Raw genomic sequence first — 19,085 nt, 5'->3', positions numbered from 1 at the left:
CTGCATGTGTCGCGCTAACTAAATTAAACTAGGCTTAGTCGAGTTTGCGACGCCCGATTAGTTCGTAACTAATCTGAATCTAATCTCGGAACTACAAATCACTCGAGGTCGCAGTTACAATACTTAGAATGGACGCTTATGGTTGTATTATTGTGGGATTTTTAACGGCAGACGGTAAAATCAAAAAGTATAAAATACTTATACAAAGAAGGAAAACTTTAAAAGCAAATTACGTTTGACTAGTAGGGCTAGCATGACAGGGCGCGACTTGCGCGAGTGCGACATAATTTCGCAATATCTCGCACTTTATGTCGCTATTGCACATATCGCGCCCGGCCGTGCTAGCTTACTGGATGAATAAAGAAGTAATTTCCGGTACACATCGACTAATTTGTATTTGTTTGTTTACCGTCGTATGTACTTTCCAAAGAAGTCAACGTAGAAGACGTTAAGATTTCATTTGTGCGAAGAAATATTGAATCTTTTCTCACCACAAAGCCGGAATAACCCTTAACAAAGACAAAATACCACCACGACCACGGTAGCTCAACGGTTTGTACTATGAAGAGGTCTCCGATTCGATTCCCGGTAGGACCAATTTGGGAAATGAACTTTTCTAAATTAATTCTTGTCTGGATGTTCCTGATAGTGTCCTGGAGTGAATTCCGTCGCTCTGGTAACTCATGGTACAGGGACTTTTCTAGTTTGAAACCATGTATTTTGTGTGGCTGTCTAGCTCATTATTATAATTATTTAAAATATCCCCAATACAAAGCAATTTACTCCAACAAATCATTAACGTCATAACTACGGTCGAGACCAATTTAATGAGCCTATACCAACGATATCTATGTAGATACCAGCTTACAAGACGCGGCGTTCCATACACACGCTGTGTTTCACTGATGTGCGGTGAAGACACAACACTTCACTATCATAGATTAATAGCAACGGATTGTTCTGACTACACAATAACAAAGTAAGGATAGATAGTTACTATGGTTCCCTGGTTGAATTAAAAAAAAACATAGAAACGGACAAGGTTGGGTTAAAAAATACATAACATAACATCAATAATTTCATCAATTCGATTGTATTTTTATGTTTTTACTTAATTTGTTTTTCTTTCTAGTAATATAATAACTTTAAATAATAAGCGGAAGTCCCCTGGGTCAATATAAAATGAAATTTATTGTGAAACTAATAGCGAGTTTGCCAGGGGCTTTATGTTAATTCCCCAACTATGGTTAAATGTTATTGGTAACTATAATCACATAATGTCATTGGTCAATATTACCTGTCTAGCTCATTCTCAATAGGTATAGACTGGCACTGTCTGACTGACTGTACTACGATACTGATACTCTTTGACAACATTCCACACTAAAACAAAACACTATTACTACTGCTTTTCGTTTGGAACAGTTTGGAACGTGTAGTTGCTGTGAATGTTCTTGCATATAGATTGAAGTCATTGACCTAAACATGATAGTTACAGTGTAAGTGGTTGAGGAGTTGGGTAGGCTGCGGACTGTCTTGGTTGCAGCATCAAGGTTATCATATTATTGTAATGTCACCGGACTTTAATTATAAACCTAATTTCAAATCGATCGTGCACATGTGGAAGTAAATAAATATTCATTTTACGACTGCGATCTCTACACTTAGAGACTTCTCACGCTAGCGTCTTTCGTGCGTCACCGTCTTGCCAACTTACGCAGAGCGCGACACGACGTCAGTGAGCGACTGCTGGCGGTCTACTCCCGTTCTTTTGATTTAGTCGGTATTACTTATTTGACAGTAATTGCTTCGGACGGATGTCGGACAGAGTCGGGTATATGGGGGTATCTTACTGGGTAAAGAGAAAATGATCTTTCAACAGCTAAGAATCATGTTAATTAAATAAGCCTTCAAATAAAAAAACTGCTTTGAGATCAGATCCGGGAGCTACGATGCCAAAGACAGATAGATATACAGAAGACAGATAGACACAAATACACAGACAAAGGCTTCAAATATATAACTCCCCTCTTTTTGCGTCAGGGGTTAAAAATGTAAAACACAACACACGGGAATGTTTGTACTGTAAATTAAAACTGTCATGGTATTTAGATCTTTGTTAGATATAGTTAAGACCTGGTTTTGTTATCATCATTAACCTTTTTTTATAGTGAGGGTTTAGGCTATAGTCCATCACACTGGTCCAATGCGGGTTGGGACTTTACACATTTTCCAGGGGTTAGGAACCTTTTTTGACGTGCAGGTTTCATCGCGACGTATTTGCTTCACCAACAAGCTCATGGTAAATTTCAAATTAAATTTCGCACATCCGAAATTCCGAGAAACTCAAAGGTGCCCGGAGTCGAACACACGGCCGCTGCTTGAGAGGTGGTAGATGAAACCATTAGCGCCCAGACACTAGGAGAAAGTTTTCGCGCCGCCGCCGCGCGTTGACCACCCGGTTACCACGCCTTCGTGTACATTACTGGCGAATCTGAATTCTCTTTACTAGTCAACAATATTTAAATTACCCTGAATAATACAACCGCACAGCCGCGGCGTAGACCAAATTCAAGCCAGCCTCGCCCGCGTGTCCGGGACACTCATTTAAGTTGAAACTTAAAAGCTAAAGAAATAGAGCATATTTTGCCACGACAGGTAGACGCTTGCGGTCACTGCGCGGCGGCAACGCGGACTCCGCTCGGCGACCGCCTGGGGTGAGCGCGATGAAATTCGTATCGAATAAATGCGTTATTAGGCTACCACAGTCAAACAAAAAAAAAACTTTTAAGAATTCTACAGTCATACGTTTGGTATAAAAATGTATCGTACTATTAGATACAACAGAAAAAACATTCAAATATTTAGTTTATGAGGAATTCTGCAAAGAATTGGCGCAGCACTTAAACTATAAAACCAAACGTCGGCGGTCGGAACTGTGCCAAGTCGTGAGTATTTGTCGTAGGCGTCGAGCGAGTTACGAATACCGTAGCACCCATAGCCACGTACCTCGTAGCTTGGAAAGCTAAGCACGTAGCCAATAACTCAAGTTGGGAAGCAACGATATATTAAAAGAAAGTAATTAGTGTGCTTTTTCGCGCTTACTCGGTAGATGAAAAATGTGTTTGTTTTTATGAAATTTAAAAAATAATTAATATTATAAACAATAAACTGCCAAAATGACAATCAGTGATTACTAAAATATTTTTCCGCCAGTAGTTCACTACGTAAAGACATGTATTACAGAATGTAAATGTTATTTTACTTACGTACCTATCTATTATATGTGAACTGTCTGGAAGGTTAGGTTATGTTTATACAGTATAACATTAAAAGAAAATATGAATTAAACGCAAAAACTTTCCTGTTTGCTAATGAAACGCGGTGTAATGTTCGGTTTTCACCGTTTGTTTTGTCTTATGGTTAACCAGCTCTCGGGATAATTGCTTTCGTTTTCTCGATAATATTTTATCCCCTGTAAGGAAGTACTTTACGGAAGGAACTTTGGGTATTTATATTTCTTTGTTTATTTATTTATTAACATAGAATAATATTAGAACTCAATGACTATTTTATACAAAAATGACGATAAAATATTTATTTCATTATTTATTTAATATTTTTGCACAATACGTTAATCTACAAATGGCGGACTTAATGCCATAAGGTACCAGTCAACCATTGGGCCAAACAGAAAAAAAGGTTAGTGCTACATTTAAAACAGAAAAAAATATCATAAGCCAAAATTGTATGGTTAATTTATACAGTATAAAATAAATATAATAAAGATAAACATACTCAATACACTTATATAATAAACAATATACATAATATATAGTAAATATAATATGATTTAGTAGTATATAAGTACCCACAGCAACCCTATGCAGAGTCTTGATCTAGAAGATTATCGAAAAGATAATTGTGCAACATGCGCTTGAAAGACATCTTAATCAGAGCTTGTCTTATATTTAGCGGGAGCGCGTTTCAAAGACGGATTACATGAAGGGCAAAAGAATTAGATACAAAATCAGTACGGTAAGAAAGAATAGAGAGGTTGAAGCTACAGCAAGATCGAATTTCGCAACCCGGCCGAGCGGTTTCAAATTGAAATGAGCATCTAAGGTGATAAGGCGTAGCCGGATCGAATAAAATGGAAAAAAGGATGGTTCAAATTCTTAAAGATCTGGGTTCACGGATATGAAGCCAATTTAGTTGACGTTGAAAAGTAGAGTTGTGGTCATATTTTCGCAAACCAAAGATACACAAGTTAGAATAATAAACAAATTCTTCTGGGCAATTGTCTATCTATAATCTAACTTGTTCAAAGAAACTTGAAAGATATTACTGTAACACACATCAGCGTAATCGATTACAGGCAATATCAGAACCTCAATAAGGAGAGTTTTGGTCTTAACGAACGGGAAGAAAGTGCTTAAACCTAGACAGAGCTCTTAGTGTGTTTGTTACTCCTGGGGACCACGCGTAAGACTTGAGTCAATAATTAGCCCCAGATTCTTTACTTGATTTGATAGAGGAATTACAATGTTCTTAAACAATATCGGGGGTGTGCGCGTCTTGTCAAAAGACGAAATAAGGCGTGGGCTTCCAAGGATGATTGCTTGACATTTGGAAGGGTTAACATTGATGCCAAACCTTTGGGACCAAACTGAGATTCGATCAATATCGTCAGTAATTAAAGCAATTGCGTCACAGATGCCAATGATACCAACCTTGGTGTAAAACTGCAAATCGTCAGCATACAAGTGGTAAGAACATTTGATGCTAGACGTAATCAGATTTATGAAAATGGAAAACAAGAGAGGAGAAACAATTCCGCCCTGAGGTACCCCTGAAGTCAGTTCACACCAGCGAGAAAAAGAACGGTCAATACGAGTAGCTTGTTGGCGACCGCGGAGATACGAGGAAAACTATTCAACAGCTGTTGATGAGATGTTTAGGTGATCCGAGGCGGCAAGAAGAAGATCATGATTAATGGCGTTGAAGGCATTGGAGAAATCAATCAGGACCAGCACAGTAACTAAGGTACAGTCCATGCCCCGGCTTTACATCTTCAAGAACCTTTAGCAAGGCAGTAGTAGTTTTGTGACCTGGTCGAAAATCTGATTGAAAAGGGGTCAGGAAATTGTGAGAGTATACATAAGCAGACAATTGTTTGTGAATGACGGCTTCTAAGACTTAGAAAGAAAAGAAAGAATTGAGATGGGACGGTAATGCTTGAGTATACTAGGGTTGGTAACTTTCGGAAGAGGAATTATATGGGCATTTCGCCACAAAGATGGAAAAACCTCAGAGGCAATCGAGAAATTAACTACGTGCGTGATGATAGGGAGAATACATTCAAAATACTTATTACCATAACTCTACTTATGTCATGGGCTTCATAAGAAGGCTCAAGGTCACTCAGCGGGCAATGGAGAGAGCGATGCTCGGTATTTCCCTGCGTGATAGAATCAGAAATGAGGAAATCCGTAGAAGAACTAAGGGAACCGACATAGCTCGAAGAATTGCTCAGCTGAAGTGGCAGTGGGCGGGGCACATAGCTAGGAGAACCGATGGCCGTTGGGGCGGAAAGGTTCTTCAATGGCGACCGCGCACCGGACGACGCTCAGTGGGTAGGCCCTCCACCAGGTGGACCGACGATCTGGTGGAGGTCGCGGGAAGCCGATGGATGCGGGCAGCGCAGGACCGATCGTTGTGGAGATCGTTGGGGGAGACCTATGCCCAGCAGTGGGCGTCGTATGGCTGAATGATGACTTATGTCGTCATGTCCAACAGCATTGGATTTAATTGTCAAGACCACTTTCCTGATCTCATCTTCAATTAATCCACTATTATCATAAACCCATTTATACTTCCCACTGCTGAGCACGGGTCTCCTTTCAGACGAGGGTTTAGGCCATAGTCCACCACGCTGACCCAATGCGGGTTGGGGACTTCACACGTTTTCCGAGGTTGTGAACCTTCTTCAACGTGCAGGTTTCATCGCGATGTTTTCCTTAACCGAAAAGCTCATGGTAAAGTTCAAATTAAGTTTCGCACATAGATTCCGAGAAACTCAGAGGTGCGAGCCCGGATTCGAACCCACGACCCTCTGCTTGAGAAGCAGTAGGCCAAAACAATAGGTCACCACGATTTTTTTTCTACCTTCAGATCGTTCGTGAAATTTTGGAATTCGCGCGTTAATGTATCGCCAAGAGTATCAGTACGAAGAAATTCATATTCGGCGTTATCAAGAGCAAGATAGGACGAAGACGAGTTACAAGCCGAGTGAAAAGAGTTATCATCTGACATTATGTATTGGGTAGATACGTAAATATAATAATAATAAATAAATAAATATCATATACACAAGCACAAAAAATTAGAAGAGTTGGTTCTGTGTAACCCACCAGATGATCGTACACTAACTAAGTAATGCAAAACATAAAATAAAAATACAATATTGTATTTAAGTCTGCTCGCCGCCGTAAAAAAAATAAAAAAATACTAATTTCTGAACGCAATCAAAACGGCACCAGTTGTCAAAAACAAAAAAAACCTACTACAATCCTACGCTAATAAATTGTTGAAATTTAAAATATATATTAATTAGAATGTTTTTTTTTGAGCAAACGTTCTATAATTCAGCGTTATTAAGGCAGTGTGTAGCATAAGTGGTAGCTAATGGAAAAGCCGTGGTAGCCTAATGGTTTGAACTACCGCTTCTCAAACAGAGGCCGTGGGTTCAAATCTGGACTCCTCTGAGCTTTTCGGAATTTATGTGCGAAATTTACCATGTGCTTTTCGGTGAAGGATAACATCGTGATGAAACTGGTACAACGAAAAAGTTCACAACCCTCGGAAAACATATTATGATGTCCCTAATCAGCATTGGGTCAGCGTAGTAGACTATGGTCTAAAACTTTCACCTGTGTGACGTATAAATAGGTTGATGATGGTGGTGATGAAGGCTTTTTGTAGTCTTCAGAATGTGACTAGGATTCAATAAGCTCCCATTTTCAAGTAAATATCCTTGCATATCTTTCTAACAAAATTTATAATAAAACTGCCTATTGAATATTCTTCGATGACAGAAGTTTATATAAGGCAATATAGCAATGGGTGTAGAATTATCAAGTGAACTAGGCGCCGTACTGCTGTATTATTATCCTGCGGACGTGAGAGTACTTGGCAACTTGGAGTGTAAGAGGATCTACCGCTTACTAATCGAATATTATATCATACTTGCCGCTCTGTCATGATCGCATTTGGAATTTAGATTAAACAGACACGCGACGTCACTACGATGTGACCATATCGTCTCTTGCGACAGTAAAGCGCAGGCCACACCAGCTTCGTTCGCGGTGTGGCTTGCGATTTAGTTTAGTTAGCTCGGTTAGCTTATTTCGCGGTGTGAACCGAAGTATGAATAGATGCCCCGACTACGTGAGCTAAGCTAAGTTAGCTTAGCTTCATTCGCGATGTGACTTGCGCTTCATATTAACAACCTCTCCAATTATCTGGTCTCAAACAAAGGAATTCCTTGTACTCAAAATACTAGAGTGACAAGAACATTTTTTCGTTTCAACACACAAGCTGGTAACTTCTAGAAAAATACAATGGCGCTTGCTAATATTAACCTTGAAGATACTATGCTGACTTAGTATTTATATACGAGATGTACGTTGACGCATTTATTATACAATAAAATATAGAGTATATTGTTTATTATATTCGTCAAATAAAACATAAAAGCTTTAATACAAGTAAGAAGCTAAATCCGCTATTCCACCACCCCGTCTGGCGCAGTAATAACGAATATTTCTCAAAAGCATTGCTCAGGTACATCTTGATTTACCTGCGCGGCTGTGTGCAAATTATTACCGGCTCACGACAGCACCTGCGACATACGCTTATTATATCTACTCAATATAGGGTTGTCAGCTTCAAACACAAAAATAAATAAGTGTGAATTTAGGTTTATATACAACTCTAATAGCATTATTAGTATCCTGATTATTAGACGATATCCGGCTGTTATTCATTAAAATCGTGTAAAAGATGAAAGTTTAGTATAATGTTACTTTAAGGTTGTCACAAAGAAACAAGGTATGAATGTAGGAAGGACTATATTCATGCACTCAATCTTAAATAACATAGCTACTGTTATCCTTGTTTATTGGTGTCCAGTATCCTAGTTTTAGTAGCAGTAGAGCTTCTTGTGAAAGATTTCGTCTGGGGAAGTATTGCCATCTTATCTATTTCTGCCGTTTCGGTTTTGAAGGGTAAGGGCGCTGGTGAAATTACAGGCACATGGTGTAGTGTAAAACTACGGATCCTTATCATATTCATCTCTCTCATTATACGTTTTCTAGGAAACGCCATTACTTTTCATGATTCCTGAAAGAGTTCCAACTAATATTTACTATAATATTAGTGTCTAAATGACTTAAATTTGCTATTATTGTTTCACAGTTTACTTACTTTCATGTCTGATCTCCAGACCTTGGCATATGCGATCGTACTGATAGTATCTCCGAAATTTGCTATACGTTTTTCCAATGCTAATTACGTACTATTTCATCAATTTCACCAAATAAACATGTGTATTTTGTATTTAATATTTTCATATGTTGAGATTGATTGACAGATATGTTACCCTTCTACAATCTATTCTTCCATATTAGCAGTAGAAGCGTTTCCGCTTCTGGCTGCTCATATTTTGGCTCCTATGCTCTCTCTCGTTCTACCAAATGCTCGAGATTCTGGTACCGACCTTGGAGGCAGCCTTCCTCGCCGCCCTCTGGTTCCGCTCTACAGCCGCTATTCAGCTTACAACCTCGCTGGTCTTCGGTTCTGCACCTATGTTCTCAGTCGCCAAAAGTCGAGGGTAGAGGCCTCCAACTCCGTGTCTCCATATTCTTCTATCTTCATCTTCACGCTACACTTACATTGCTCACTCTACCACGTTCTAACACTCTCAGTTTCTTTCCACCCCGACCTTGTAGTTCTCTTCCTCCACAATGGGACTTGTCAAGTCAATGTCTCAAGAAGACGGGCGCAGGGGCAGTGCCCGTTGGATCTTTGTGTTTTAATGTCTTGAGTGGCACTGCAACTGTTATGGACAGACGTGTCGCTCACTACCAGGCGAAGGATTTGTTCGTCCCGTTATTTGGTAACATAAAAGAACTTTTGTTTACAATGTCGACAGTCCTTAATTGCCATGTAAAAAATTTGACCATTTCGTATGGCAAGTTGTACAGCGCCTCCAGCAGACGCGAGAAGAATTAAATATTTCTATACACATATTTTTACCCATACTCGTAATAAAGATGTGGTATTCTCTAATATCTAGTGTGGATTTATGTCCATTTTAGAGCCATATCCGTGTCTATTTGTTATCCATCCGTCCTATACGTATGTTCTTACCATATTCAGGTAATTAAGATATTACGTAATTGTTTTTTCTGTACCGAGTAGAGACTATAACGCGAAAGCTCATCATGATACTTCTAATAATCAACATTTATTATCAAATATAATTTACCTCTCCAATGATTTATTATATCTACGTCGGTGACCCTGTGCTGTAATTGGCTTGGACACTTTTGGGATGTTCCCGACGTCACAGGATGTTACGAATTCAAGGTCAAACAAAGGAAATGGGACAGCCCTATGAGATGTTTATTATTGACACATAAATAACAAGAAAACAATTTCTATTGAATACGTTATAACAATATGGGAAAATATTTTCGAATTTGGTAATAAGTAACAAATACGGTCGGAAATTGAAACTATATTTTACTAAATATCTCCATTTGTCTATTTTATTTTTCGCGATATTTATTTTGTGTTACTTGCCTTATTATGTTCTTTTGAATAAATTATCCTACAGATAAAGAACTGTGAAGCGAAACTGAAAAATAACATTTGGAAACTTTATGTCCTAACCTTTAAAGACATCAAAGTATCACTTTATGTATCTAAAACTTTGTATTCCCAATTTTGTAACCCAATACAAATGTAGCTCAACTTTACAAAGTCAATCGCAATTCGTATTTCTCAACAAACACAGTTCTGTTCTCGAATGCAGAACGTGATTGTTAAGAATGCGTTTGAGCGCACTGTTGCCAGGAAATGGTTCATAAACCGTTAGGATGAAATGCTTTACTGTAATGGTATTCATCTTTCAGAATTTTTCATTTGCTTGTAGTTCAGATAGCTGTGTATTGGCTGTAATTGAAAATTGATTTTCGACGGAATTGCAATCGGAAACACCGAATCAATCCAGTTAATTTGACGATGACGGCTCGCCCGGAATAACGAATTCCGTGGATACTTATTCAATAGCTCCAAGCTCCGGATAATTCAGATTCTGACGCTTTTTGACATTTCTTGTTCGTTTATTGCAGCCTTTTGTCCGCATAGTGATGGTTTTGTTATTACACGACACGATGCAACCAGAGATCGGTAGTGGGTTAAAACTCAATCAACTCGCCCTGGTTTTAATCGGGTTTTAGCCCAAAGCAGGGTTTTAACCAATTTCTGCCAAAAATCGTAGGCAGAAACGGCAAATACGGAATTTCCGATAATTCCATACTTATTACAAATTTCGGTGTAAAAAACCTTTTTTTGACTTAAAAGGCAACTCCATACAATACCATACATATAGAAAAAAAGGGGACATATGTAATGACGCTATGTAAGATCGGGTCCCGATGTCGCCACTTTTTAGCTTATGCGCAATTCAAACTTTACGCTCTATTATCTACCACCATAGCTTAAAGATTTTGATTGGGTAGGGCTTAAAACTTGAAAACGACGTAAAACAATTTTAAAATTTAATAAAATTAAAATTACAATCACTTGTATAAGAGTTATATTACAATATTTCAGTATATTTTTCATCTTGGTTCAGCCATTCACCAACAGGTGGCGTTTTAGTAAAAATACAACTAGTATGTAATAGCTAACTATTACACGTTAGATGGCGCTGAAACTCATTTTTCGTTACACTAAGAACTCACGGAGCGGTTTTCACCCGCGTCCGACGTGGGACCGCGGCAGCTGTAGAATGTAACAGTTAAGTATGTAAAATTAGTAGCACATTTCACGGCGCGTTTTACTCCTGTGTGTGTGGTGGTGACGGTTGCTCGCGGTTGCCGCGGCGGGGTACCCGCAAGAACCGCGCAGGATGCGATCACCTACGCGCTTGGCGGCCGTCGTTGCCTGCGCACTTTGGCGGTCGGTTCAGGCGCACGCAGGGTAGGTTCTCTATTAACCGCGTAAGTCGCGCGACTTGCACTTAACTCCCACTAACTTCGCGGTCCGTTCCGCAATCGCAATGGTTTCGTGCCCGCAACGGCGGCAGCTACTTGCCCGCATAAACTTGCAGGGTCGTAAGTATTGAAATAAAACCGCTGTCTAGCAGCACCGGCGGACGCGGATGGAAACCGCTCCGTGATTTATTAACCTTATTAACCTTAAACTGACGCTACTCAGCGAGGGATGTGGTCCTACCTAATCGATAGTTGAAAACCATGTGGCTGTTTTTAATATAAAAAAAAATATTCCATTTTTCATACTATATCTACACTGGTACTGGTGTATTATTAAATTAATATAAATTATTATTATTTTCTTAATGGCGGCCACTAGGCTTGGACCAGTGTCAGTTTTATAAGAATAATATAAAAAATATAGCGATTGTCGCCAGTGTCAGTTTTCCATTATACGTTACCACGGGTTGGTGAAGCTGTCACTGTCAAGAGTAAACTCGAACCATCAATGAATTTAATAAATTAAATTATGTTGTTTTTTATGGAGGGTTTATGTAATTTTCTATAATTGTTTTTAATTTATTTTGCATACACATGTAAAATAAAGCCGATTTTATTATATTTAGTTTTAAATGCATTTGCTATGGAAATTGAAAAAAAATCAGAAATAGTAATAAGAAAACCAATCTTTCGATTTGCCTGCAGCTTCAATCTAACCTTCTTTTATTTTAAACTCATTGGAAAAATTTAAAAATTAAAAACACTACGTTTAATCTACGAGTACAATGGAATTTAAATATCTTCAATATCTTTTTGTGTCCATGGCACCCGCGACACAGGGTTTCCCTAGTGCGGGGCTATGTTGAGTGTGTGAGTGTGTGAGTGTGAGTGTGTGCATCTAAAACACATAAGTTTTTCTTCGAGCGACAGCAACATCCAAATTGACATGAAATTGAAACGGTTACTCGAAATAAAATGTTTAGTAATAATAATAATAATAAAATAAAAGAAATCAATTATACGTGAATGCTTATCGCTTCGACATGTTAGGGACTTTAATAACAAAAATTGTAGTAAGAAATTTAAACATTTCAGTAAAAAATTATTGTCGATAAATAAACATCAGTGTTCATAAATGAACATCACTATATTTAAGTCTAGAAATTTCTATGGAGACAAAAAGAAAACATTGAATAATAATAGAAATAGTAACTAAAAATGCAAATAGCCGGCTGAATGTTATCTCACTAGTTTTAAAATTTTTGTTTATACTCCAATTTTTGCTAGGTGTATCGCTACAACTTGGCATTTTCATGTTTTACGAGAGATCTTGTGTGTATAACGATCGCCATATCACTGTGGCGATGTTTGTAGGCGTGTCACCTCGATATGGTCAGTTTAATCATATCGAGGGGACGCGAACCACGCCCCCGTACCATATCTCCCCTTTTTTCTATATCTATGTAGGTCGTACATTACCCACCTTGCAATCTTTTGGATTCTCACTACTAAGGATGCACATTACAATTTATCGAGTGCATACGATTTATCGATTTTTTGTATCGATTTATTTCAATGCTATTTTCAAGCGAATCGATTCCAATAGTAAGGTCAATCGGATCATTCAGATCAGAAAGCAATTAACATTTTGTAATAATATCATTAAATCATAGTGGAGTAATTTCACAAAAAATAATTGAATATCAATTCAATAAAAATTTAATTAATACAGTGAATAGCGACATCTCTCGCCAGGACTGGTAGCTGTAAAGGTACTAACTGGGTGATAAATCTATTAAAGATTTCTCATAGATGGCGCTACGACTAAAAAGTCGTTGAAAGACCAAGTACAAAGACACGACGCAAGCACATAGAAAAATTCGTGAGGTCTGTTGGTTCGTTTCGTGGCTTAGTTGGTATAGCGTCTGCCACGGTATGCAAGAAGACGTCGGTTTGAATCCGACCGGATCGAAGGAATTTTTTCTGAGTGTGTTTTCTGAGTGCTCGATCTTTGTATTAATAATTATAACAAACTAGTGGAGTAATTTCACAAAAATTAATTGAATATCAATTCAATAAAAATTTTATTAATATCATTAAATTTCTCAAAACTCAATTTAAAACAAATATTTAACTGTAAATAGTTTTCGCCCTCGATTATTGGGTTTTAACTCGATTTAAACCGGCATTAACAAAGCGTCGGGTGAAAACCCGGACGTTTGCCCATCTCTGGATGCGAAGCAATTAAGCAACTGCCAACTGATAAAAACGTATTATCGTAAATTGAGTTTGTGTTTGTTAAAATGAGTTTCGTGCAACTTATTCGGCGCCCCTTTAGCACCAATTTATGAAAAATTGGTAATTTTTGGTTTCTCATTTATGGGCATCATTTTTCATACTTCAGAATTCTCACTTCTTTTGTTACCTAAGCAAATAGAACGTTATTTGCATAGGTATCTTAAATCTAAAAAATAAAAATAAAGTGTTTATTTACGTTCACTTAAACCTAGTTTACAGCAAGTTTGCTGGGGAACTCCATTTAAGCAAAATAATTACTTGTGCTAGGAGACCCCGTTCTTCCATGTGTGTGCGCGCGCACGTGTGTGTGAGTGTATGCGTGTGTGTTTGCGTAACTCTACGTAAATTTGCAAAATATGTAGGAGTACAGTAGATCTGTTGTAAAAAGAAGACAAGGGATTCCGTCTGTTCATAATTTAAAGTCTGCAGCCAGTCATATACTACTTTTTTTGCAATCGTGTGTCTTTAAAGGGTAAATCAAGAGATTTTTATTTATTTTAGTGTACAGGTAAGATGCACGTCTGCTAAATTGTCTACCAGCAAAGGTTGTTTTTATAGTATCGTAGGCAATCACAAAATTGCATTTTTTTTTTTTTTCACTACCTACGCAAGGGTCATATAACTCATCATATAACTTTGACTTTTGTGGATCCTTAAAATCACCAGAATTATATATAATTATCGCACTGACAGGATTTTGGCAAACTTATAGAGGTCATCAGTGGGATATCTATAGGGTTTGAAATACATTACCTTCAATAGTGATCTCTGAGCTCTTTCTACATGTATGAATTTCGATTTTTACAGCTCCACCCCAGATTCTGGAGCCAAAAGTGAAGTTCTTGATTGGGAAATGTCTGATCATAGTGCACAACTCTTAAATATTCCCGTAAAAAGAACTTGTAAATTTAAATATTGGTTCGTAATGAGACGTGACTATAATAAGGATAACATGCACGAATTTGGCCAACATCTAGCACAGTTAAGTTTTAATGAAGTTTTTACATCCAATGACGCTGATAAAGCATTTACTGAGTTCTTTAATTTATTCAAACTAACGTACGATTTATGCTTCCCTTTTATGAGAAAAAAAATTAGTATTCAATTAAAACCCAAGTGGATTTCGGAGGGCATAAAAAAATGCAGTAAGCGTAGAAGAAATTTGTTATGGAAATATCGAATTTCAAAACATGACTTGGAAATATTTCGTAACTACTCTTCTAAATTTAAAAGAATTTTAAAGTTAACGCAAACATCACAAAAACTATTATATACTTAAAAATAAATCAAAGGCAATATGGGCCGTTATTAATAGTACTAAGCAGCAGATGGCAAAGGATAACATTACAAAAATAACTGTAAATGGAACAAATATTACAAACCCAACTCAGATTGCTCAAAATTTCAATGATTATTTTATAGATCAGGTACAACCAGTGAATTGTTGCTCACACGATAGTGTAAAACTTTGTAAATATGATGGATACAAATAATTTTTTTTATGACCTGTTAGCCCGGAAGAGATCAGTAAAATTAAAAGAGATATTAAGACCATAAACAGTACATGATATGATGGGTTAAGTACAAAAATAATTAAATTTGTATCTGAATTAATTTCACCTATTTTAAGTCACATTATTAACTTGAGCATAGACCAAGGGGTATTCCATCTAAACTAAAAACAACCATTATTAAAACAATTCTTAAAAAAGACGAACCTAATAATTTGAAAAATTATAGACCTGTAGTAGCGTTAACACCTGTATTCTCAAAAGTTATTGAAAAGGTTAATTCTAAAAGTATTTATGACTACCTTGAAACAAATAATATATTTTGTAACGAACAAAAAGGATTTCGTAAGAATAAATCCATTGATCTCGCAATATATGAATTTTTTAACATTATTTACAGTAGAATGGACAAAAGAAAACCTGTAATAGCACTGTACATGGACATGTCAAAAGCTTTTGACTATGTGGATCATGATATATTAATGCATAAATTAGGAATTTATGATATACGTGGAAATACTTAAAACTTATTAAAATCATATTTGAGTGACAGAACACAAATCAGTCGAATTTCTTTAACTACAAAAACAGAAACTATTTACGAATCTTCTCCTAGACTAGTAAAATATGGGGTTCCACAAGGTAGTGTTTTAGGTCCATTGCTGTTTATTATTTATATTAATGACATGCCTAAATCAATTCCAAATCACGTAACTTTATTCGCTGATGACTGTACTATTTTATTTGAAAATGAGACTGAAATAACAGAATCCCTAATAAATGTACTGACATGGCTTAAATTTAATAATTTATTACTAAATCTTGACAAAACGACAATTATGAATTTCAAGCAAAGGGGCAATAACTCTTTGACAAACAAATTAATTTATAACTCTCGTGTTATCGGTAAAGCATCGGGAACCACATTCCTTGGACTTCACATTGATAGGAAAATGCAATGGGAGGAACAACTTCAAATAATATGTAACAAGCTATCGAAACACTCGTACACTCTCTTTAAATTGTCTAAGGTGGTAAACAAAAACGCTTTACTTGTAGATTACCACAGCTATGTAGCTGCAACACTCAGATATGGTATTTTATTTTGGGGTAATAGTAGCAACATCATACAAGTTTTTCGAGCTCAAAGGAGGTGCATAAGGGCAATCTATTGACTGAAACAGACCGACAGTTGCAGAAACTATTTTCGAGAACTAAAAATTTTGACTTTGCGTTCATTGTATATCTATGAAAGAGCCTTATTTATACGACGACACACTCAACTTTTTCCTGTAGTTACAAGAGCACGACGTCCTAACCAACTACGCCAAATAAATTGTAAAACGTCACTATTTGAGAACAGTATAATTGTAATGGCACCAAAAATCTATAATAAATTGCCATTACAGTTAAGGCAGAATGAAAATATCGCGGAATTTAAACGCACATTATTTGAGTATTTAATTGAAAAATCATTTTATACATTAAAGGAATTTTGTTAACTAATTTCACATTAATTAATTTATTATTTATTATTGAGACGAATGTGACTGTATGACATTGATTTATTTACATTGATTATTATCTTTATTAATTTACTTTTGTTTTGATGTTCTAACTGTTGTAGATTTTAAGACTTGGTTTTTCACTCTCCTGTGAAGGTGGAAGCCTATAATCAGTGATTTATGACTATTTGATGATTATTATTATTGTTATTTTTTATTATTATTATTATTTTGAAGTATTGGACAAGTATAATTAATAATAATAGTATAATTCGTAAGCCTTGATGGTACGTCATGGCGATCATAAAATAAATGTTATCATCTTTATTGTACCCATGATAACGAATAAAATGGATTTGATTTGTTTTGATTGTAATGCAGTATGTTATCACTGATTGAGTTAAGGCAATATAGATTTTTGTTAACAGATCTTTATTTGCAGAGTGCCTGTGCGTTTTAAAAATCCAGATAGACTTCCTAATTCTGCTAGACACTTAGTCTAGATGAGGGTAAACCTTGATAAATTTTGGTCTAGAACAACAAACACCGAGGTACTTAGTTTTATCAACTTTAGCAATGATTGGGCAAACACAGTTTGCCGACGATGTCACAATTGTGAATTTTAAGAACAAAGTTCTTGTCTGGTTGAGTACTGTTGCGTATGAAAAAAGTCTAATATTTATATGAGTAGCGCTGGAGTATCTTAATCCTTGATTTAATTGTTGCAGGCGATCAAGTGCGGGGCTCCTGGCGCCACAGCTCCCATGCCAGAGCTCGTCACCACCAAACGCTGCGTCGGCGCCACAGCTCCCTGCACCCGCGTCTCCCCCGCGCATCGTCTCGGCGCCACCCGCGCCCTCTCAGCCCCCTCCAGATCCAACACCACCTCCTGCGCAAGAAGACGGTGTCAGATTACGAAGAGTCCATACAGTAGCCGTGCGGGATTATTTAAAACGAGAGACGCAGACATTCTTTGGAGTACAAAGAGACAATGAGAGGGAACAAAGGAGGCTGTGGTATGAGAGGCGGAGGAGGCACGCGGCGCGGGCGCTCGGAGACCTCCGGCCTGACTTGCCACCAGACCATCATCCTGACGATGATGACATTAGGTAAGTGATACTACTACAACACCTCAGAAATTAGACAATAATACACTATTACTAATATCACACATTAGAATAACTTTTTCATAACTACTCGTATATTACTGAAATTATGCACGAGGTTTTCCATGAATACTTACTGATGAAGCCAATTTTCACTTGATGGGACATTAAACTTGAAGATCATTGTGTCAATTTGCGGTCCATTATTCCGACAAGTGTGTTAATATAAATCTTTAAAACGTATTATTGAATATATCGTAATAATCGATTGTGGTTGAAACTAGTCAAACCGTTTCCGACTAAAATACTACGCGATTAAGTCCCGTTACTTTTATACTATATTGTGTGATAGCCGCGTTAGTTTTCGTAATAAAGTATCGTAAAAATATTAAAAAAAATTTCAATTTTATGATTACATGACTTATTATGCTCGAATAACGCACACTCTCAACATAGCTCCGCACTAGGGAAACCCTGTATCGCGGGTGCCATGGACATACACATAGACAACCATAAATTACACCGAAATACAAATACAAATATTTCTCCCGGCCCGGGAATCAAACCTAGGACTTCTGCGTGGCAATCCGGCATGGTAAACGTACGGCCACGGAGGCACTTAATAAGATAGTTGTTTGGTATTTGTACGGTGGCACGTCTGAAGCAACGAGCTTATTAATGTCCTTGCTAATTCTTGACTTCCACGGCAACTTCTCACGCTCTACCAACTTCCAACTTTGGACACTTCGCTACACTAACTTGTTAAAGGATTCCTTAATGTTTGCTATACGAAGACACTTTCCTACTGCGTACACTAATTAATTGAAGAACTTACAAACGGTCGGAATTAGAATGAATGGCCGAATCTCATGACTCACTAGACTAAATCCAAATTCCGCTCAGTACTGACTTTAATGGTTTCCTGTGAACATTTTGTTAAAGAGATAATTTAATAGCATTCGGCGCTTTTTTGTAAAAAAGAAACCATATCACACTACATAATCAAGAGATAGCATATCAGGATTTTAGGTTTTTGCGATTATTATATAATATAGAAATAGAGTATGAATATTCATACTCTTTATTTGCAAATCACATGGTTATAAAACAGGTATTCTTCAGTTAATGTAGGTGCTTGACATGTAATATCCCACATGACTGCCTCTGTGGCCGAACAGTTACCATGCCGAATTGCCACGCAGTGGTCCCAGGTTCGAATCCCGGGCCGGGAGAAATATTTGTATGGCCTACATTAATTTCTCTCGTGACTTTGGGTGTAATTTGTGGTTGTCTATGTGTGTGTCCATGGCACCCGCGACACAGGGTTTCCCTAGTGCGGGGCTATGTTGATAGTGTGCGTAAAAAAAAAATTGGGCACTG

At 37.2% G+C, this 19,085-nt stretch overlaps 1 protein-coding gene across 1 annotated transcript in view; it reads left to right on the top strand.

The window, feature by feature from the left end:
• LOC113228476 (inactive rhomboid protein 1) overlaps window positions 1-19,085 on the top strand; it is a 262,975-nt gene that overhangs the window by 178,056 nt on the left and 65,834 nt on the right. Inside the window, exon 2 of the mRNA XM_026461798.1 lies at window positions 17,328-17,708. The gene's annotated coding sequence lies outside the window, so the exon portion shown is untranslated. The remainder of the gene's footprint in view (window positions 1-17,327; window positions 17,709-19,085) is intronic.

This window comes from Hyposmocoma kahamanoa, unplaced genomic scaffold (assembly GCF_003589595.1).
Source record: "Hyposmocoma kahamanoa isolate Upper Pololo Valley unplaced genomic scaffold, ASM358959v1 232, whole genome shotgun sequence".
Classification (NCBI taxonomy): domain Eukaryota; kingdom Metazoa; phylum Arthropoda; class Insecta; order Lepidoptera; family Cosmopterigidae; genus Hyposmocoma; species Hyposmocoma kahamanoa.
This window is presented reverse-complemented; position numbering and strand designations above follow the sequence as displayed.